The 23,535-nt window shown below is 37.6% G+C and overlaps 1 protein-coding gene across 2 annotated transcripts in view; it reads right to left on the bottom strand.

The window, feature by feature from the left end:
* syt3 (synaptotagmin III) overlaps positions 1-10,619 on the bottom strand; it is a 58,012-nt gene extending 47,393 nt beyond the window's left edge. Inside the window, exons 1-2 of one of the 2 annotated variants that reach the window (XM_026916803.3) lie at positions 10,416-10,619; positions 9,949-10,016 (exon numbers count right to left, since the gene is read on the bottom strand). The gene's annotated coding sequence lies outside the window, so the exon portion shown is untranslated. The remainder of the gene's footprint in view (positions 1-9,948; positions 10,017-10,415) is intronic. The other variant, XM_026916802.3, reaches the window with a different exon arrangement.
* Positions 10,620-23,535: the final 12,916 nt, after the last annotated feature.

The raw sequence follows: 23,535 nt of genomic DNA, 5'->3' as shown, positions 1-23,535 counted from the left end.
AAACAGAGTGGTGTTAAAACATTCACTGTAAGGTATCTGTGACTATTAATACTTATAGTATCTGAGAAAGCAGAAAAGCGACTCCCCAAACAAACGACGGCGCGTTTCTGAAATCTACACGGCGTTCCCGACGCCAGCACAGAGACAAGCCACGCTCCGGCACACTGCAACACAAAACCTCTCATTGACTGCTGTCCAGCTCCGGTTCGATATCTTCAGGAAGAGCAATACACCGCAGCCGAGACCTGGCAACCGGAGAGGTCACCGTCCAATCACACGGGAGAGCAGCTGACCTGAATCACGGCGGCCCAATCACGTCTCGCAGACCGCGGTGCCAGTGAGGTCAGCTTCCTGAGCCGCTGTGGTGATCGTTCATCTGAGAGCATGACGGGGAACTCTGTACTTCAGCGATACGTAATAAATTATTTAACTATTTCTCATAAAATACTGAGTGACCGAGTGGTGTGAAGAAGCTGAGTTACTGGTACCATCCTGAAGTTGATTATTTTCCTATAACAGCACACACCCGAGTGCTTTATTCCTCTTACACCACAGCAATTTGCCAAAGATTACACATTTCTATTCATTAACGAATGACACATCATACTTCTTATCTATTTATACATCCATGGAACAAGGTAGTTCCTGTTATCACTTACATTATAGCAGCTAAAAACAGTCATTCCCTCACCAGCCTCTCTTTCTCTCTCTCTCTTTCCCTCTCTCTCTCTCTCTCTCTCTCTCTCTCTCGCAGCTTGTCATGTTACTGAGAAACCACAAAGCTTTAAAAGAAGAGCTTTACATCTGACTGTTACAAAGTGCTGACACTGGAGACTCCTTCCATAAATGATAAATAAACATTTTATCTCCTTACAGATCAACAATTACACACAGTTTTTTAGTTCGTTAATGTAGAGCGTCCGCTGTACAATCCCTGTGAATGAACTGTTGCTATAGCAACGATAAGAGATTAAAAGGGGAGCATTAATATAAACCTGTGAGTTGCAGCTGCACTGCTGTCAGAGCTGCTGTTATAGAAAACTAATCAACACCTCCTGACCAATCACAATCCAGAATTCAGCAGTGTTGAAGTATAGTGAATAACATGTTTGTTTTACAGAGATCTTCTATTCTGAGCATTACGGTAAGGTCATGTGAAGGTACAGTACTATAAGCTTGGCACTAATTTTAACGTAACATTAAAAAAAGAAAAGAAAGAAAAATCTGCCATGTTGAAAACCATTCTGTATGCTGTGTTTATTTTAACTCTTTACGTTTGAAGTTTTTTTATTTTTTTATTTTGTAATTATTTGTATCATTAGCCACCTGTTAGCCTTCAGTGCCACCATTTTCCAGAAGTGCAGCGTAACTGGAGTCTCCTGAAGTACAAGGTGTCAAGTGCACAGAGGCGTTGCTAAAGTAAGGAAAGCTGAAACACGACCACCACTTAATAAGAATCAGAAGCTGAAGCATCAAGTTTGGGCCAAGAAAAAGGTTTTAGGGAGAGATGAGCTGAGAGTGAGTCTTGATGGAGCACATGGCTGGGCCCGGGGCTGGATCACTAATGGACGTGGGTCACCAGTTCGAGTCAGGCGCCAGGAAGGTGGAGGAGGGGCAACGGTGTGGACTGCTATCATTAAGGATGAGCTAGTTGGACCTTTTTGGGTTGAAGATGGAATGAAAATCAACTCCAACTCAAAACTACTGCCACTTTCTTCAAACAGTGGCACGGGAAGAAATCGGCAGCATTCAAGAAGACCGTGATCTTTATGCAGGAAAGTTCTCCATCACGTGCTTCCATGTACTCCACTGCCAGGCTAGACAAAAAAATCCTTCACAAATGCTCGGATAATGACCTGGCCCTCTTCCTCACCTGATTTAAATCCAATTCGGATCTTGTTGGCTCTTGTGAAAAGTGGGATTTACAGCGAAGGAAGATGATACACCTCTCTGAACAGCTTCTGAGAGACTGTGGTAGCTGCTTCATCTAAAATTATTCAGGAACAAATCAAGAAACTGACAGATTCTATGGAATTATTCAGTAAAGATGAAAAACAATTCAGTATAAGGTTTTATTTTTCATTCACATCGTCTTTTTTGCAGTTTTTTTGCAGTTTTTAAGGAGGATTGTGTTGGATTTTAGAACTGTAACAAGCCCAACGCTGTAGATTCACACAGCCAATCAGAGACAGTCGTATCAGTATCACGTGATTACACAGTGTGACACGCCCCCTATATGGTTAATAACTCATGTCCCGTAACGGTGACGTTTCCGTTGCATGTGATTAGCAGGCGTGACGTTCGCGGATGTAATGAACGTGATCGAAGTGGATTATTTACTCTGTCATCACTTTCACCCTGAAATGTGATTGGAGGAGAAACTAAAAGTTGATCGATTGAGCACACACTGTCTAATCAAAGAATAAATTACACAAAAGGACAGATGACAAAAAATTAAGCTTAGTGTTTTTGTTTTGTTTTGTTTTTGAACAAAAGGGTCAGAGCTTTTCTGTTCCCGTGTTTGATTTTCAGAGGAAACGCAGCATGAACCCAGTCGAGCATTACTGTATTCAAACACTAATAAATTATAAACCCAATCTTCTTTAAGCGTGTGTGTGTGTGTGTGTGTGTGTAAGAGAGAGAGTGAGATAATTGCCCAAATATTATTTAGAAAAAACCCTTACCCAGAGCAACTTACAGATTATTATTATTATTATTATTATTATTATTATTATAGATATTAGCCCTCATATCTAATATCACCATCAGTAGCCACTGGTTCTTTGTTAAATATTGCTGTTTATTGTTCAGTTTTAAAGTAAGTGGAGAGAAAAATAATCGGTCATAGAGTTGCCTAATAATTGGTGCACAAATATTTTTCCCTGAGAAAAACAAATCTCACTTTTCTTTGTTAAAAATTTAGTTTTGGTGTGAAGTACAGATGAATTCATAGCAGTTCGACAGTAAAGTGAATAACACTAATTGTGCACACGCAATATCATGTAAATAACATATATATTTTAATATAACATCATCTTTTTAAAATCAAGAGCAGCAGTTACGCTCAGTGTTGTCGAGAAACAGATTTACGAAAGGAAAAATAAATATTTAGCTGGCCACTTTACTGTCCATAACACAACACACACACACACACATTACGCAGTAAACAGTGTAATGTCAGTAATGACCGAGTCTCACACAAATCGCTTCAAATGACCTGTTATTGCCACGCTGAGATGAGAGCCTCATCTCTACACGCAATTTCTGCAAATACAAAGGCGTCCACTCAGCCCACACACACACTCCACACACACACCACACACTCCACACACCACACACTCCACACACACACACACACACATACACACACTGATCGGCAATGTTCCTCACAATGACAATAAAATAATCACGTGACTGTGTGTATTGTCAAGCTCACAGTGATCAATCATACTCACAGACACACACACACACACACTCCACACACACACACACACTGATCAGCAATGTTCCTCACAATGACAATAAAATAATCAACTGTGTGTATTGTCAAGCTCACAGTGATCAATCATACTCACACACACACACACACACACACACACAGAGTAATACTGCTCATCTCATTTCCAACACACTGCCTCTTCAGAGTTGTTTTAGCAGAAAGTAAATTGAAAACGTTACACACACACACACGCCATTTTTCTTTTAAAATAGATTCAAATTTTATGAAATTTTTATCAAATTCATACTCTGTGGTTAGGACGTAACCATGACAACGAGCATAAAGTATATAATAGTTTGAGCTAGGATTGTATTTATGCAACGCTATTGTCTTTGCTATCATGCGATCATTAGCAACGGGAAATGGGAAATATACAGTATATATAATATTAGAAAATATTAGAAAACATCTACAGTTGTAATTTTCACAATATTTTTGATATATTCAACAAATGTAATAATTACCAATAATTTATTACTACAATATTAAAAACTAAATAAATAAATAAATAAATGAGAAAATGATGCAAAAACAGAAAATTACAACAAAGTTGTACAAAACAGATTTTTCTTGTTGTAGTAAATAACGATCTGAAAAAAATGAAATGAGAATAAAATATATTTTTAAAAATAATGTGTAAAAAAGAGGAAGTAAAACAATAATAGAAAATATTTACTTGATACACTGAAAAAAAAATAATTACAAAAATAATACAAGAAGAAATTTACAAAAATATTTTTATGAGCAAAAAAGGATATATATATATATATACACACACACACATTTTAAAAAATACAAAAGAAACTGTGAAAGAAAATAATAATAAACATATGATAATATAATAATAATTAAGTAAAAGTAAAAAGCTTTTTTTAAAAAAAATGACAACGTACAAAAAATTAATGTTACTATAAAAATTTCAAGAAAAAACATGATCCTAATATGAGTCAGAAGGTAAAGTAAAATTACTATAAAAGTTTTGAATGTCTTTGTATGTTAATGTTTATGTTTATATTCAGGTTAATGTTCATGTTCATGTTCAGATTAATGTTCACATTAATGTTAATGTTCACGTTACTGTTAATATTAATGTTACTGTCAATGTTAATGTTCACGTCAATGTTAATGTTCATGTTAATGTTTATGTTATTGTTCACGTTAATGTTCACATTAACGTTAATGTTCATGTTCATGTTAATGTTTATGTTATTGTTCACGTTAAAGTTCATGTTAATGTTAATGTTCACGTCAATGTTAATGTTCACGTTAATGTTCATGTTAATGTTAATGTTCACGTCAATGTTAATGTTCACGTTAATGTTCATGTTAATGTTTATGTTATTGTTCACGTTAAAGTTCATGTCAATGGTAATGTTCACGTTAATGTTCACATTAACGTTAATGTTCATGTTAATGTTTATGTTATTGTTCACGTTAAAGTTCATGTTAATGTTAATGTTCACGTCAATGTTAATGTTCACGTTAATGTTCATGTTAATGTTAATGTTCACGTCAATGTTAATGTTCATGTTAATGTTTATGTTATTGTTCACGTTAAAGTTCATGTCAATGGTAATGTTCACGTTAATGTTCACATTAACGTTAATGTTCATGTTAATGTTTATGTTATTGTTCACGTTAAAGTTCATGTTAATGTTAATGTTCACGTCAGTGTTAATGTTCACGTTAATGTTCATGTTAATGTTAATGTTCACGTCAATGTTAATGTTCATGTTAATGTTTATGTTATTGTTCACGTTAAAGTTCATGTCAATGGTAATGTTCACGTTAATGTTCACATTAACGTTAATGTTCATGTTAATGTTTATGTTATTGTTCACGTTAAAGTTCATGTTAATGTTAATGTTCACGTCAATGTTAATGTTCACGTTAATGTTCATGTTAATGTTAATGTTCACGTCAATGTTATTGTTCACGTTAATGTTCATGTTAATGTTTATGTTATTGTTCACGTTAAAGTTCATGTTAATGTTAATGTTCACGTCAGTGTTAATGTTCATATTAATGTTCATGTTAATGTTTATGTTATTGTTCACATTAATGTTAATGTTCATGCTAATGTTCACATTAATATTCACATAAATGTTCACATTAACGCTAATGTTCAGGTTACCGTTAATATTAATGTTACTATCAACGTTAATGTTCATATTATTGTTCACATTTATGTTAATGTTCATGTTAATGTTCACGTAATTTGTTCACATTAACATTAATGTTCAAGTTACTGTTAATATTAATGTTACTGTCAATGTTAATGTTCACGTTAATGTTCATGTTCATGTTAATGTTAATGTTAATGTTAATGTTCACGTTAATGTTCATGTTCATGTTAATGTTTATGTTACTGTTCACGTTAATGTTCATGTTAACGTTAATGTTCAGGTTACTGTTAATATTAACGTTACTGTCAATGTTAATGTTCACGTTAATGTTCATATTATTGTTCACATTTATGTTAATGTTCATGTTAATGTTCACGTAATTTGTTCACATTAACGTTAATGTTCAGGTTACTGTTAATATTCACGTTAATGTTAATATTAATGTTCATGTTAATGAAGGTGGGCTTTGTTTGTCCCGTGAGCTTCATATCTGACTGATCACTCAATGTTTTGTTTTATTGCTATCCCAGTGCTCATGCACATCTCTAATCTCAGTCAGATGCTCTGTCCAAGGTTCTGGAAAGTTTTCTCAAAATAAAAATAAATAGCTCTCCTCCTCTTCATATCTGTATTTGTATCTGTTTATTTGTGTTTTGCTTGCGTCCCTGCTGTGTACGCAATCTACTCTACACAATCTACTCTACACAATCTACTCTACACAATCTACTGTACACAATCTACTCTACACAATCTACTCTACACAATCTACTCTACACTATCTACTCTACACAATCTACTGTACACAATCTACTCTACGCAATCTACTGTACACAATCTACTCTACACAATCTACTCTACACAATCTACTCTACACAATCTACTCTACACAATCTACTGTACACTATCTACTGTACACAATCTACTCTACACAGTCTACTCTACACAATCTACTGTACACTATCTACTGTACACTATCTACTGTACACAATCTACTCTACACAGTCTACTGTACGCAATCTACTCTACACAATCTACTCTACACAGTCTACTGTACGCAATCTACTGTACACAATCTACTCTACACAGTCTACTGTACACAATCTACTGTACGCAATCTACTGTACACAATCTACTCTACACAATCTACTGTACACAATCTACTCTACACAATCTACTGTACACTATCTACTCTACACAATCTACTCTACACAATCTACAGACACAAATCTGACGATTCGAGCCTTCCATGGCGGACGGGGAAGCCCCAAGCGATGCTGTTTTTAGGAGACTGCTGTCCTTCTGAACGGGACAGACTTCACCTCAGGGCACAAACGGAATACAGGAGGACGGATAACAGCTTAAAGTATACACAGACGAGTTTTTATTTAAAACTAGATATGAACAGAAAGTTTTCCAATTCTGAAAATTACAAAACAAAGGAAAGGTTCAGTATCTGGAATATTCAATATTGATGACGAAGCAAATTTGTGACTTTGACCATGTCAGCGACAATCCTGCGTACAAAATGTCCGATTTTCCTTCGAGTTTTTTCTGAATCTCTTCCACTCAAGCTTGCGTTCAGACGACATTCTGACGGATTCGATTTAACTCGGATCATCATGGATCGTTTACACAAACGTGTAGAGTGCACGCAGACTCGAGCACGCTCTGTCTTTAAGAATTCCTGAAATTCACGTAAGTATTTACAAGATTCTAGTTTTCAGCTCAAGTTGTTGATGATGATATCATTTGTAATTAATTTTTTTAAAAATTAAATTGGAAAAAAAAAGCAAAATGGAAGCTTTTGGGGAATTTCAGACATTTATATATCTTAGAACCCAGTGCTCCGGTATTACCCTGTTTTCCCCGCTCTAAATCTTCTAATGCAAATAATTAGCTAATTAGTGTGTGTGTGTGTGTGTGTGTGTGTGTGTGAGTTCAAGCGGAGGAAACACTAAAATGTACACAGGACGCAGGGTTTTAGGGATATAACCGATTATCGACTCCACAGCAGACACACACACACATTGTGCAATAGCAACTCGAGTCTCTCTCTTTCTCTCTCTCCCTGTGTTTCTTTTTTTCTTCTTTCTTTTATCAGAACTTTTTCTTCCTCTAAACCATGTCGGCTTAGCGAGCTCTCATCGTCTTGGAGATTTCGTGGACGCTCCGCTGACACATCTACGCGGCCATGCATGAGCGGTTTCTCACAACACACAGTAGAAATCAATCTTTTCCTCCTCCACACACACACACACACACACACACACAGAGCGAGAGACACAAAGGATTCCACCTTTTAGGTTTCCTCGCCTGTTGCAGGGTTCAGGGTGAATCTCTGTCGTTATTTAGCAGAAAGCTGCCGCTTCATGACTTTCGGGAAGGCGAGGTTATGAGTGTCTGAGCGCTGCGTTTCACAAAGAACGCTAATCCTTTAAGTATATCTAACAGGATATTCCTGCGATGTTTTAATGTGGCCCTGTTGCTTTCGCCGAAACTCCACGCTGCTGATTTCTTCATCTTCAGCGCTGTCATGACTTAATAATCTGCTTTTGTTTTTTTTGTTTTTTTTTCATTCCCTCACCATGAATCAGATCATGTCTTCGTTCGTAACAGATCAAATGATGATGTGGTGCCTAGCGTAAAAACCAGCTAGCTCTCTTTTTCCTTCTCTTAACCTCCTCACACTCATCTTTCCCTCGCTTTATTGGATTACACTCGACCTCGGAGTGTGTGTATCGGCCGTAGACGAAATTCCCGTGACTCAGAGGATCCAGTGCCATCGATTGTTTTAACACTTCCTGGTTTAGTCACGTATGCTATAGTGAAAAAAAAATGAAACCTGTTCTTAGCTAACATGTCTGATTAAATCGAGCTAATTATCATTATTAGCTTCTTCTCACTCTTAAACACACTAATCTCAGACTTGCTCGTGTTCTCTAAGATCAATGCTACTTCGAAGGTTTGCTGTGTTTTTGGCGTTAATGAATTTGTGGTGTTTTTGAGGCTCATTATCTCAGTGTTCCTTTGTTTTATGAGCCTCGATGGTTTGTTTCCTACGCTAGATGTGTTAGCGTATGCCTGGATTATACAACAGCATTAGCCTTTTTACATTATCTTAACTGTAATCTGCCCATTTGTTAAAATATTTATGGTAAGCAGCTACTCCAGCTGTAGATCACAGGTCTATGTTAACGCGTTTACATTAGTGCGCTCATTTCTATAATATGTTAATAATAATTTAATAATTTTAAAGATGGTTGTACGTACAGTTTTCTGTAAGGAGAGGTTTATGTAACATTTATGGAAGGAGTCTCCAGTGTCAGCGCTTTTAACAGTCAGAGGTAAAGCTGTAGCTTTATGATGCAACTAGCTGCATTTTTTTTGTCTTATTAACTTCACGAGAGAGATAAAAGGAGAGGCTGGTGAGAGAACGAGTGTTTACAGCTGCTATAACGTAAGTGAGAACAGGAACTAACTCGTTTCACGGAACATTAAATGGAAAATAAATGAAAAATCGTAACTGTTCCTCTTATAATGATATAGTAAGAGGAATAAAACTCTTCAGGACGTGCTGTTATTGGAAAATAATCAACAACTTCAGAGTGGTAACCGTAACTCCACTTCATTACACCACCCCTTGTTGATTATTTTACTATAACGGCATGACACGGAGTGTTTTCACTCAGAAGTGGATGATTCATTAGGGATGGAAATCTGCATCTGGATTTCTGTAACGATGCTTTGTGACAAGGTGCTATAGAAAAGAGTTTTTTAATATCTCTAATCATCAAAAGTGTTCATTTTTTTAAAATAACGATGTGTTTTTGGTGGTGAAAGACGTTTTGGTGTGAACAGAAGGCCAAAATGGAGACATGTTGTAAAAAAAATGTAGATGTATTACGTGGAAAAGGCTTGAGGCTGGAAGATCCACATGGAGAATATTGAGGACATTTGGTACACACACACACACACACACACACACACGTACACGTTAATATATCACACACTCCTTTCTTTTCCATTTCTTCGTCTCTCTCAGCCTGTGTGTTAGCCTCTCTTACAGCCCTCGATCCTAAATTATCTAAAAGATCACACAGCCGTGGAGAGAGAACCGAGATGAGATGGGAAGAAGGATGTCTGGGTGTCGCTGTAGATCGAGCTCCTCCACACACACACACACACACAGACACACACACACACACACACTGAGCTCTGCTCAGCAGCGTCATCCTCGTCTAGAGGGAATTAGCCGCTGCCTGGCGGTGTGTGAATGGGGACGGGGTCCGTGTTTCCGCGCAGGGGTGGGGTGGGAGGACGCACCGGAGGAGAGGAGGATCTCAGAGCCGGAACATTTCCTCATGACACACACCATGGCTGCTTTACGATCCCTGTGTGAGGGATGCACATGCAGTAGAAGATGTGATAATTCTGCATGCATGCACACACACACACACACACACACACACACACATGTGCATTGCAAAAGCAAAGTCACGATCCTTTGCTCCTGAAGCGCAGGAGATCCGGGAACAATAGTTTTGCATCTTATTATCGCACCCCGAGGAGCTTCACACGACGATACAGGACACAGGAAGCGCATATTCATACATATTATCCTGATTTATGACCATCCACTATTTTCCAAACCTTCATCTGTGTCACCCATCATCATCATCACCATCATCATCATCATCATCATCAACATCATCAACATCATCAACATAACGTTTCTCAATGCAACATGCAATGCAGGACCAGAGAGAAATAAAAGAGCTCGTGTACTGTACCTGGGATGGAGGACTGTGGAGGGATGGAGGGATGCAGGGATGCAGAAGGATGGATGCCACAGGCTAGACTGAGAGGCAGAGAAGAATAAGGATCATCTCTCCTCCTCTCCTGTCTCTCTCCTCTCTGTCTATCTCTCCTCGCTCTGTTTTTCCCCTGCCTCCTTCACAGCATGTTTTTCCCCCCTCTCTCTCTCTCTCTCTCTCTCGCTCTCTCTCTCGCTCTCTCTTTCACTCTCTCTCTCTCACTCTCTCTCTCCTGTCCCTCCCTCCATCCCTCCCTCCATCCCTCCCTCCATCCCTCGCTCCACCCTCCCCCTCTCTGCCATGTGCCTGGAATACTAAACGAGCTCCGTCTCTGTTTGCTGGCTGTAGCGCAACAGACATTACTGATGTTCATTTCGATTCACTTCATCGATACGATTCACTCCGCTGATTCGACTCTTCCGAACAAACCCGGTGAAGTGAATCGAACCATTCGATTCATTGCACATCCAAAAAACTGATGTATTAATTATGATTTCCACCAGTACAATATTTCACATCCGGTTTAACACTGATCACGAAGGGCTTTTACACAAGAAGGTTCCTCAAAGGTTCTTTAGGATTTTAGATCCCTAAAAAAATTCTACATGTTTCAGATTGATTCATTAAGGATTTTTACTTTTTACCATTAGTGATTGAAAAACTTTACGCTTTTAGAAAGGGGTGTCTCTAGAATTCTTTGGATAGTTAAGGGCTCTCAGATTCATGAGAAGGTTCTACTTAGGTTCAAAGATCAAAATGAAAAGCTATACACTCTTAAAGAGGTTCCTCAAGGGTTCTTTGGATAGCGTTTGATTTTTAGCCTCCTTAAAGAAAAAAAAAATCCTAAACGGTTCTTAGCTTCCTAAAATGGCTTTACTTAGAAACTTTTCTGACTGACACAGTTACGGTTCCTCAAGGGTTCTTTGGATAGTCACAGGTTCTTAAAGAGATTCTACTTGAAACCTTCTCCCAGTGAAAAGCCCTACTTTCCTGAGGAAGGAACACTGCATCTTTCTAAAGCAGTCTTAAGGAGTTCTTTGGGTACGTACCAGTTCTTAGCTTATTAAAGGTTCTACTTCAACCCTTTTCTGATAAAGAAAAAAAGAATTCCTAAAGGGTTCTTTGGGCTGTTATGAGTTCTTAGAAATTCCTACCTTGAATTGTTTCCCTAAAGGGTTTTTACTTAGAACCTTTTCTAACATACAGTCTTTCAAAGATTTCTTCAAGGGTTCTTTGGAGAGTTCTTAGAGTCATAAAGAGGTTCTTCCTGAAATCTTTACAAAAGTAAAAGCACTACTTTCTTTAAAAAAAAGGGTTCCTCAAGGGTTCTTTGAGTAGTTAAGGGTTCTTAAATTCGTAAAGAGGTTCTACCTGAAAGTTTTTTCTGAATGAAAAGCTCTACTTTCTTAAAAAAAAATGGTTCATCAGTGGTTCTTCAAGGAGATTTGAGTTTATCTTCCTAAAGATGTTCTACTTTGAACCTTTCCTGATTACAAAAAATGGGTTCCTAAAGGGTTCTTCGGGTAGTCACGAGTTCTTAGCTCCATAAAAAGACTTTACGTAGAATCTTTTCTGAATGGAAAGCCCTACTCTTTAGGAAAACATATTCCTCTGGGGTTCTTTGGATAGTTTGGGATTTTATCTCCTTAAAAGGGGTCTATGTTGAACCTTTCCTGATAAAGAAATCCTGCACAAAGGAATTCTTAAAGGGTTTGTTGGGTAGTTTGGGTAATTCTTGTTTCTTAAAGGGTTTTTGCTTAGAACAACTTCTCAGTAAAAAGCCATACACTCTTAAAAATGGTTCCTCAGGGGTTCTTTGACTAGTTAAGGGTTCTTAGATTCATAAAGAGGTTCTAGACTGAACCCTCTCTAATAGTGAAACCCTCTGTTGTAGGGTTCAAAACTTTAAGAGTTTCGTTTCTGAGAGAAACCAAAGTCCGTAGAGTGCTAGATTTAGGGAGAAAAAGTTTAACAACATGGACATATGTTAAAGCATATGTTGCCATAGTAACAGAGCGTGGTTTAAGATTAGCTTGCTTTGTGGAAGTGACTGAAATTAGGTGAACTAGCTGAAATAATCCTGTCTTATTGAGTTAGCTCGCTTCATGGAATACGCCTCGGTTCCTGGAAGAACCCAGAGTTTGTTAGAGAACATAGGAACTAAGTCCAGGACAAAGTTCTGGAAAAGTATCAGTCAGGGTTTGGTTGTAAAAGTAGGAGTCAGTAACCGGGTGAAGAAAGGATAAGTCTTTTTTTCAGGAAATTGAGTTTATTTCTCTTTTTATTCTGCCTTAAATGTGTTTGTGTATCTGACTGTGAGCACGTCACACTTCTGTTAACCTGAGATACAAATCCATCAGCATGTTTTCTCCTGCTCCTGCCTCGGCTCCGCCCCCTGGTCACAGTTTGTAATTAGTCTGATTAGCGAGTGTGTATACAGCACATCCTCGGCGTGTGTGTCGTGAAGTACGGCGTGTATTTATGATCCAGCTTTGACCTTTGCACCTCGTGTGCAGCGGAGCACCGGTGGAACACAAAGAACACGAGAGAACCGTCTAACCTGCTGAGTTTCAGTTCCACAGAGTCCGCCGTGCAGAGCTGCTTAAATTAGAGCCGAGGAAATTACTATAATCCATTTGTGAGGGAGTCAGAGTGTGCTGCTGCTGTCAGGAGGAAAATTCTGACTCTGAAAGCACAACCTGTTTCTTTCTTTTTACTTCTTTATTTATTTATTTATTTGGTGCTAGTGATGACAGACAGATGGCTTCTAGCTAATTACAACAACACTAGAAGGTGATTAGATCTTCTTTTTTTTAGCTACAAGCTTCCCGTTTATTTATTTATTTATTTACTTACTTACTTACCTGCATAATTACGTGAATTAATTAATCAGATCTCAACTTCACAGTAGTATAATGTCAAAGGAAAAGGCCATGGCACTTTTTAAGGTTTCTCGGAGAGTTCACTCTTTTAGGAAAAAACTACACAATTGAACAGGATCCAATGTCTGTAGACTTTTTTATTTATAAGGTGAGACGCTACATGTGAATTTAGTATCTACTTATCTATCTATCTATCTATCTATCTATCTATTTATATATCTATATATATATAACTGAGTCTTTGGATAATTTTATAATGGTCCATATGTTTAAAGTGTTTATTTTTCTGTGATGATGCTTTTAACAGAAAGACTTTCTCAAAAAAAAAAACTGTTTGGTCATTATTTTTATTAATATTTAATAAAAAATTAAATATTAATTTTAATAATCTAACATATAAATTAAACATTTGAAGATATTATTCCGCAATATCCTTCTAATTAGGGACAGAGCTGAATTTGCAAAATGAACGAATGAAGGTCGTCTAGAAACTGAGATTTCTGACCAAATTCATCATTTCTGCTTAAAAGTAAGGAAAGGAATCTGACACAACGTGAGGTGATGTGACGCTTTGAACGTCATCGTACCGCTCTTTAAAGACATTTTTAGAGCTCTTCATTAAGCGTAACTGACTTTCTGTGGTAAGAGCTTCGGGAGGAAGTGGAAGCTCTGAAATTGGGTGATAATAATATTAGCCGTTGGAGCCGAAGCTCGATTCCATCAGCAGAAGCGGCACTGAGAGCTGAGATACAGCGCACGCTTTAGATAACAGCAAACTGATTCATTTAGGCGAGAGTAGAAGGAGGAGAGGAGGAATACTGGAGGAAATAGTAGCAGGAATCCTGGAGGAGTAAGGAGTCAGGAACGCTCATCTTTAATGGTTTCCATCAAATTCCTGAAGGTTTCCATTAGGGATCTTCTGGTTGCTATTAACTATCCATAGAACCCAATGGAACCTTCTTCCATGTGTAGAAGATATTATCATCAGAACATAATTACTTGAAAACTTTTCTTAATGAAAAGCTCTAGACTCTTTAGGTTCCTCGGGTGTTCTTCTGGATAGCTAAGGATTCTTGGATTCATTAAGAAGTTGTACTTGAAAAAAAAAACAAAGCTCTCCACTCTTAAAAAAGGGTTCTTCAAGGATTCCTTGGATAGTTAAGTGTTCTTAAATTTATAAAGAGGGTTGACTTGAAGCATTTAAAAAAAAAAATTATTATTTAAAGCCCTACACTATTTCACTATTTTCTAGAAAGGGTTACACAAAGGTTCTTCTTGTCACCTTTGAAAACGAAAAGTCCTATACTCTTAAAAATGGGCTCCTCTAGCGTTCTTTGGATACTTAAGAGTTGAATTCATAAAGAGGTTCTACTCAACACCTTTAATGAAAGAGTCCTCCACTCTTAAGAAAGGGTTCTTGAAAGGGTCTACATGAAGCCTTTTCTCAATGAAAAGCTCTAGATTCTTAAAAATGGGTTCCTCAAGGGTTCTTTGTATAATTAAGGGTTCTTAGATTCATTAAGAAGTCGTACTTGTAATGTATTTTGAACAAAAACCATACAGTTTTTAAAAGGGTTCCTCAAAGGTTCTGCTTGAAACATTTTTCTGAAGAAAAAGCTCTCCATCCACAGCCGGTTCCACCATTTTACAGTGAAATGATTGCGTCTAGTGTTTTCCTGACTTCTTAAGGGTTTTGTTTTATGTGATAAACTGCTAGCACACATCATCACTGCTGGAACAAAATCCAGTCCATTAGAAAATATAATAGTTCCCATTAAATTCATGAAAGTTTCCATTAGGGGTTTTCTGGATACTATTACATACCTCCAGAACCAAACAATACCTTCTTCCTGGGTAGATGATTACCATCAGAATATAATGAAATAAAGAACCATTACGAACGATTTATACCATTAAACTCCCATTAAGGACCATCCAATATTCATTAAAATCCCATTAGAAATGCTAGAAATCTGCTATATTTACGGCTATATTTAGTGCAAATGGCCTACAAAATTGGGCCGAATTCAGAGCCTGTGACTTCAAAATTTACATCAATGCTAACGTAAGGAAAGTTTCTTGTATTCAGAATCGGGTTCTGCACCTCCTCAATTTTCTGTGCATGTAGTTCACGCAGCATTTTCCTTGAGTGGCATTTTTTTTTTTTAATCCACCATCTTTAAACACAAACATTAGCTTTGAAGCCCCCCAGAAAAATCAGAGGATAGAAGAAGCATATTGCACAACTGACGTCTAAGGTCAGAGACACGCCCCTTTTTTCAGCGAACTCTGCCTTGCATGCCCAAACCTTGCGTAACTTCTGAATTACACTTAGGGCACTTGCAGGAAAATGGTAAGTAGTAAAAAAAAGATCAACTCATCTTCTATGGAAGAATTTATAACCTTAAATACGTGAGTGCTTTTATAAAACACGTTAATGATACGGAAATCCTTCTTCTCTTGCATGCGATGATTAAGCACAGGAAAATTTAACATTCTAACGTGACTGCATGAGTTAAGCAAGAAAAAACAAACAATGAAAAAGTGGTAATCATTAATCTTTTATTTGCTTTTCACTTCTTTGCAGTACATTTTGCAACAGAGAAATGATTCTTCAGGGATATCGCTGGTGTAAGACGTCAGATTCCATACATCCATGCTGATGTTCATATTTCATGAAGCCGCATTTTATTTTCACCATCTGCTTGTAAATGCTAGCCCAATACCATCATACTGTTATTTTGTGACTAGCTTATCATACCGTGAAAATGTCACACTGATAAATCAAGTGCTATGGCTCATGGTGCAACATATAAGACAAAAACGTGACTCCAACATGAGATTGAAGGACAGACTCGCTAACTCCACAGACGGTCCAGGAGACGCAGACGGTGCAACTGACTGTGGACTGCAAATGTCATCAAAAATGTTAGCATGTTAAACATAGCAGCTGATAAAGGTTACGTCCCAGAGAGCACACAAACATAAACCTCATAAACCACAAAGTTGTGTGTTTTTCGGTGAAAGAGCGCCTCCTTGGCTTTTCCAGTAACGCAGCTCAGCCATTGCAGCGTGTCAGCTACCGTAGACCCACACGAACGCTTTCTTCTTTTATAGGGTGCCATTACTTTTGTCCTCATTGAACAGCTAGTCTTATTGGTGATAATTGATGTATTTGTTTTGACATTCTTTTTCCACAAAATGTTGATTAAACTGGTGTGAAATAAATAAGCGATTTAAAAACCTGAAGTCATAACCCATATATCAAACACATGATGACTAGGATGTGCTGTGAAAGGAAAATAATCAACTCTGGTGTGGTAACAGTGACTCTGCATCATCACACCTCTCATCCCGCCACTCAGTATGGTACTTTAATACGTCAGCAACGAACATTTTATCTTCTTTAAATCTTCACTTGAAGGTTCCTCTGTTTTTCTCGGGAAGTCCAGGGATTTGATCTCACAACCTTCTGGTCTGTAAAATGAGCGAGCGCTGTTCCTACTCCCAATCCTTAAGGCACAGCACTATTTTTGTCCTCCTCCTGATATTGTATCTAGAAATATCTCCACTTGTGGAGGTTTCATCATGTTCTCTCCCTCTGTGAAAGAGTTGTTTTCTGCTTTCAGAATTTTTCAACTTGAAGAAGACAGTCTCTGAGGAAGCGCCTCGTGTATGGTTCAGCAAAACTACAGCAGACTGAGAGAGAGAGAGAGCGAGAGAGAGCGAGAGAGAGAGAGAAGATCAGAGAGAAAACAGAGCACAACAGAGATCTAGAGAGAGATGGATAGAGTAAAGGTTTCATCATGTGCAAGTGTGTTGCATCACATTTTTTCCTTGAATCCATCATTTCCCAAGAAACCACCTCACAGGCAGAAACCACTATAATAATGTGAGCCTTCCAGCGTCAGCACCAAGAGTTATTTGTTAGAAAAAATGAATTCTATCTGGCTTTTTATTCTTGCATTATTTCATGTCTTCCTTTGGGGAACTCCTGAAGGTTCTTTGTGGACTTACAGAAGAGGAATTCTCTTTCAGAGCAAATGTCCCAAATCTTTCTAAAACTTTAATCTGAAAGTAAATCTTTAACCTTGAAGTTCAATTTTAACCAAAAAATTCATCTTCAATCTGAAAATTAACCTTTAACCTGAAAATGAATCTTTAACCTAAATGTTCGTCTTTAACTGTAAGCAGAACATTTCTTTTCTTTTTTTTTTTTCTTAAAATTAATTAAAACATAAAAGTTCATTTTTAAACCTAAAAGTTCATCTTTGGCCTGAATGTTCACCTTTAACTTAAAGTTCATCTGTAACCAAAATGTTTATCTTGAAATGTTTATTTGAAATGTCATCTTTACCTTTACCTAAGTTCATTGTTAAACTTGTTCATCTATAAATTCATTAACCTGAAAATTCATTTTCAACCGAAAAGTTTGTAGGAATTAATCTTTAACCTAAATATTTACCTTTTAAAAGTTCAAATTTAAACTTCATCTTTAACATAAAAGGTTATCTTGAAGTCTTAAAGGCTTGTAATTAACCTGAAAATTCATTTTGAACCTAAAAGTTAATCTCTAAACTTGAGGTACATCTTTAACTTGAAAATGTGTCTTTACCCTAAAAAATAATTTTAAACCTGAAAGTTAAAAGTCAAAGTCAGATCAGGTAAAATTGTCATTATTACATTGCTGTTGTTGTCATTGTTGTTGTTGTTGTTGATTTAGTTTTTTCAGGGAAGCTTATATAAACCCGAATTAGTAACACTGATGTGAAGAGGAATGAGATGGTAGTGTGATGTAGTTCTCCAAATCTACTTGTTGTATTTCAGTTTGTCTGAAAGCAATCATAATGAAAAAAAAAAATAAAAGAAGCAGCTGCAGACACTGTATAGAAGTCATTAATGCAACTCCAAAAAATTTTCAATAATTTTTTTTACAAAGAAATTATTCCAAAGAAATTGTCCTGACTCAAGGTTGAATCGTGGTGTTCATGTAAGAAATGTGCTGAAAGTGCTATTTATTAAATCATCATGCTGATTCTCAGACTTGCTCCACAAGCCTTCGATCAGTCGGAGAAAAAAAAGGCCTTGACATCTTTTACTGTAGATTTTGCTCAAATCTTTTGACAGCACTTACTTTAAACAGCAGTAATTTCCTTAAACAGTGCAGAGCTATTGAGGTTAGAATGCTGCAGAAGATATTCAAAGATTCAAAATTGTCCTTCAGTGCCAAGTTCAAGTGTTGAATCACAGCCGAGATTCAGAAACATTTCTTTTTACGCCAGAAAGCGTTTTACTCCAGATTGAAATGAAATAAAAAAAATAGTCTCCAGATTTGTATTACGGCTTTTCCATCGCCACAAAAACGAAGCACTTCAGTTAAGCCCGTGCTTGTGCCTGATGAGTGCATCTTTTAAATACTGCGAGTGTTTCATTTACGTTTGAGATCCGAGTTTTAATCCAGGTTGTAAATTTATTGTGTTGTGCCTGAGTGTGTAGTCTAATATTTAAAATGACTTCCACTAGAGATCCTGGTGTGTTTGAGCGCAGACACTGCAGCGTTTAGAAGAGGAATATACACAATGTTTTCTGATGTCTTCAGGACAGAGGAGTTTACGCTTCTGCAGTTTCTCAGTAACATGACAAGCTGAGGGTTTTTTTGTCTTATTAACTTCAAAAGAGAGAGAAAAAGGTTTACAGCTGCTATAACGTAAGTGAGAATAGGAACTAACTTGTTTCTCAGATGTTGCACAACATTAAACATAACTACAAATGGATAAAAACTATGACATGTCGTTCTTTAATAAATAAGAATTGTAATCGTTGGCATATTGCAGTGGTGTAAGCAGAATAAAACACTTGGGGATGTGATGTTGTAGGCAGTAACAGTAGCAGGACTTTGCATGCTCAGTGGGCAGCAATCATGTATCAGAAATAATTTTAATAATTTTTTTAAAAATGCCTGATACACTGAATGAAAATGGGCGTGGTTTATGTTTTGTTTTAGCAGCTCAGTGTGAAGCGCCTCATCGTGAACTTTCATTTCTGTTTAGTTCAAAAAACATTTGCATTAAAATTTAAAATGCGAATTGTTACCATTAAATTAGAGACAAACCTGGTTACAAAAGTTCCCTCGATGGATCATTAAGGTTCTACTTGGATTCAAACCTTCTGTTATAGAGTTCCACATAGAACCATTAAAGGTGCATTCTGGAAAATTTCTCAACATTTGTCAAGATCAGGTCTCTACTGGTCACGTAGGTGGAGCTGAATATGATTTAATTTTTCCCACCAATGAACACCAAGCGGTTCGCATGTTAGCATGCAAACTAAAGCTAGCATTAGCAAGGATTGTCATGACATCACTTTCAAGCGCACTATACAGTATAACAGCTCATCATGAAAAATCCAGCTCATAATGATTTATGAGAATGGTCACAAGCTCAGTCGCGGTTTATTTCTTCATAATAAGCATTATTAGCATGTTAGCAGGGGCGGAGTGAAGGAGTGTGAAGGAGTGTCTATAAAATGACTGACAGGATAGCCATGTAAACACAAACAGGCCTTCCAGACTGTAATGCAGTTTTCCAAAAAGGATTTCTCAGCCACGTGATCCTTCTCTCCTGAGGTCACGACATAAACAATCATTTCTTATCACATCGTATATATTTTTCCAGCGTGTTTATATTATCAGTAAGAAAAAATCGACTGTTGCACTTTAAGGGTTCCACAGAGAGAAGCGAGAAAACCCTTTTTGGCTAAGAGTGTACTATATATAACTCATAGCACTACAGCACAAGTGAAGACCTTGCCTTTAGGCTGCCAGCAGCCAATCAGAGCGAGCCTGGGGGCGGAAGAGTCTGTGATTGGTTAAGCGTGGCAGCAGAAAGGAGGCGGGGTTTAGTGCACTTTCAGTTAGATAATGAGTGAAAGAAATGAAGTGATGCAGTGAGATTTCCTGCCACTGATTAATGAATCGGATTCTCTTACGTGATTTGGATCATTTGTGTAAATATTTATGACGATTGTGTTGGTAATATTCATCTGTTCTGTGTGTGAAAAGCGACACATGTAGCCAAGAGTTGTTTTTGTGTTTTTATGTGGAAGACGAGCAGAAAGGAGAAAGAAAAAGAGCAGGCAAGCAGCCGGGAGCGATGGATGATTGACATATAAACGAGTGCAAACAGCTCCCTCTGTTAACTGTCACCGCGGCACAGGATGCCGAGGGAAAGAGAAAACACAAGCGGACAGGACATGGAGATATAATCATGGAACGAGGGAGTGAGAGAGAGAGAGAGAGAGAGAGAGACAGATAGAGAGAGGTAGAGGTAAACACACTACCGATGGACAGAGTAAAAGAAGGATGGATGAAGAGAGATAGAAAGGTGGAAAAAGAGAAGAACAGGCACGGTGTAGACAGTAGGACGAATGGATAGATGGATGGAAAGGACAGAGGGAGACAGAGAATGATAGAGATGTAGGAAAGAAGGATAAAAGAGGAGAGAGGCTAAAAGATGCAGAGTGATGTAGATAGAAAGATTGAGATGGGGAAGGACTGATAAAGTGAAGGAGGGATAGAGAAATTACACAAGAAGAGCAGATGAATGAAGAGGGAGAGAGAGAGAGAGAGAGAGAGAGAAGGAGGGATGGCAAAAAAGGTAACAGAGGTAAGGACAGCTAGAGAGCAACAGAGAGTATAAAGAGGTACAGCAAGTAAATAGATAAATAGAGGGAAATAAGGAGGGAGAGAGAGATTGAAAGAAATACAAAAAGAGAGAAAGACCAAGAGAAATACAAGGATATAGAAAGAGAAACAAAGACACATACAGAGAGACAAGGAGAAGAAAAGATAGAGAGGGAGATATAGAGAAAAGAGAAGAAGGAATGGAGAGAAAAAGAGAGAGAGAAAAGGAAAGAGAGCAGCAGGGAAAGTAGGAAAAAAATACAGTTAAATAGAAGGAGGTATAGAAGGAGAAAAAGAGAGAAATTATAATAGACGAATGATAGAAAAGAGAGAGAAAGGGAGAAGGATGGGGAGAAAGGAAAATAAAGAGATATACAGAGTAGAGAGAGAGAGAGAGAGAGAGAGAGAGAGAGAGATGAAAGATTGAAAGAAGTACAAAGAGAGTCCTAGTGGGATACAGAAATAGCAAGGAACAAAGAGTGAGATGGAAGGACAGAAAGAAGGAGGGAGAAGGAGGGGGGAAAAGGGAGGAAAACAGAGAGAGAGGGATAAGAAGAGATAGAGAGAAAGATAGAAAAGAGGGATAGAAACATTGGGAGAAATACAGAGGAATAGAAAAAAAGGCAGATAGATAGATAGATAGATAGATAGATAGATAGATAGATAGATAGATAGATAGATATTAGAAGGATAAGTGAAGGAGAATGAAGGAGACAAAGTACAGGCAGCAAGAAGGACAGAGAGAGAGAGAGAGAGAGAGAGAGAGAGAGAGAGAGAGACATAGAAGGAAGGATAGATGGAAGAGCACAGAGGAAAAGGTGACAGATGTATAGAAGGAGGGATAGATAAATAGAAGAGAAAAGGAAGAGATGAAGGGATGGTGAGAGAGAGGAATGAGAGAGGGAGCAGTGAAATCATGACCCCCCGCAGCAACTGCTGTCCAAACTGAACTCTCGCCACTTAGCAAACACATGCTGGCACACACACTGTTTATGCACACACACACTGTTTATGCACACACACACTCACACACACACACTCACACACACACACACACACACACACACTCACACACACTCACACACACACACTGTTTGGCAGGATGCATGCTCTCTCTCTCTCGGGACTATTACAAGAAAAGGCTGTAGTGGAGATATTGACCTCTTGGCAGAGTGATTTGAGTTTTCGGGCTGGTAAAGATTTTCAGGCCTGTAAAGATATTTATGCTAATAATTCTTCAGGCTCGCATTAAAGCTTGTCAGATTTTTGGGGCTGGTAAAGATACTCAAGCTATAAAACATTTTTTCGAACATGTAAAGCATACTGGGAAATATTTTCTGGCGTGTGAAGATGGTTGGGCCGGTAACGTTCGAGCTGGTAAAGATGTTTGTGTAAGAGGGTATTTTTGACCTGGGGAAAATTTTAGGCAGGTAAAGAAGTTTGGGCCAAGAAAGATGTTCAGGTTGTTAGGGGTGTGTTGAGCAGGAAAGATGCCAGGGCTTTTAAAATGTTTAAGTCAGTAAGGATGCTCTGGCCTTTGAAGATGCTTGGGTGAAAGAAGATTTCGCCCCAGGTTATTAAAGATGTTTGGGCTTTTGAAGATGTTTCAGCCAGTAAAATATATTTGTTTGTGTGTCAGCTAGTAAAGATGTTAAGGTTTTTAATTAAGTTTAGCCTATTAAAGATGTTTGGGCTGATAAAGATGTTGCGGCCAGTAAATATAAGTTTGTTTGCATGCTTGGGCTAGTGAAGATGTTATATATATATATATATATATATATATTTTTTATGGGCCAGTGAAGCTGTTTAGGCCAGTGGTGGGGAAGATAGAGGGTTTGGGCTGGTAAAATGTCTGCACTTGTAAAGATTACTGGAGTGGTAAATAATTTTAAGTTGGTAAAATCTTTGTGCTGATAAAGTTTTTTCAGGCCAGTAAAGATTTTTGTGGTTTCAGCTGGTTCAGGTTTTTAAGCCAATTAATACTCCTGGGGCAGTACAAATATTTGGACAATAACAATTTTCATTTTGGTAATAGCGTTTGCGCCAGTGATCTTTTTGGGCCAGGAAAGATTTTGGGGTTTTTACAGGTCTCATGTTGTTTATGCTTTTTGGGCCAAGGAGGATGTCAGGGCCAATGTTAAAGATGTTAAAGGTCCAGAGAGAGGGCATGTCTGGGCCGGATAAGATGCTTGGGCTAGAAAAGATTCATAAGATAATAAATGATGCTTGTAAACATTGTCCTGTTGGTAATGATGTTTTGGGATGATAAAGATGTTTCAGCTGGTACAGGCTTTTAAGCTGATCAATACTTATGGACCAGTACAGACTGAAAAAATATAATATGAAATATAATGTTCATATAATAATAACCATAACTTAGCTTAAGTGTGATCTGTATCTCATCCTTGGGAGAAACGTCTGGAGCAACTTTTCTCCATACAATATATATATTTTACAATGTGCACTTTGTGTTACATTCATCACAGGAGGAAAAACTGTTCAAGATGTTTGTGGTGTTAAAATTTTTGTGCTG

Source organism: Pangasianodon hypophthalmus, chromosome 13 (assembly GCF_027358585.1).
Source record: "Pangasianodon hypophthalmus isolate fPanHyp1 chromosome 13, fPanHyp1.pri, whole genome shotgun sequence".
NCBI classification, from domain to species: domain Eukaryota; kingdom Metazoa; phylum Chordata; class Actinopteri; order Siluriformes; family Pangasiidae; genus Pangasianodon; species Pangasianodon hypophthalmus.
This window is presented reverse-complemented; position numbering and strand designations above follow the sequence as displayed.